This window comes from Sinocyclocheilus anshuiensis, unplaced genomic scaffold, assembly GCF_001515605.1.
Source record: "Sinocyclocheilus anshuiensis isolate Anshui unplaced genomic scaffold, SAMN03320099.WGS_v1.1 scaffold35, whole genome shotgun sequence".
NCBI lineage: Eukaryota > Metazoa > Chordata > Actinopteri > Cypriniformes > Cyprinidae > Sinocyclocheilus > Sinocyclocheilus anshuiensis.
The window spans coordinates 1,164,271-1,164,845 of record NW_015552558.1 but is presented as its reverse complement, the minus strand read 5'-3'; positions in this window follow the sequence as shown (position 1 = coordinate 1,164,845).

Sequence of the window (575 nt, the reverse complement as noted above, 5' to 3'; positions counted from 1 at the left end):
AGATTGTGGGTCACATTCAGCGAACAGTCACGAACTCGCTGTACTTTTTATATTTATTTCAACAAATGACAAGCAAAATCAAATCCCTAGGAGCTTGGGGAAAGTTTTGTAGCATTTTCAAATGCTGGTTTAATGTGCTAAGACAGTGATGCTAAAAGACATGCAGATGAGCCAGAATATCAACGCGACATGTTTAAATGTAAAGCGTTTTCATCTCTTTAGGAAACTGTAATCTAGAAAGCGCTTCTGGATTAAAACAGCGATTTCTAAAGTTCATATTTTGGGCTCATCTGTTTTTCCACACATATTATGCTTTATTAGTAAGATGTGTGTACAGAATGCGGTCTTTAAATATCACTGTCTCTGTGCATTAAGCGCGTTCTTTGTATGAGAGGAAAATGCTTAACGTGTAAATAAACGCGTTGCGTTCACATTTTGATCTTATATGCATATCTGCACATAGTATATGCTTTACAATTTTGTCTTTATCACTGTCTTGGTACATTAAGCCACTTTAAGCATTTTAGAAAGTCCCCTGTTCAAGTTCTGCTAATCCACAAGCCTAGTGAGAGTCA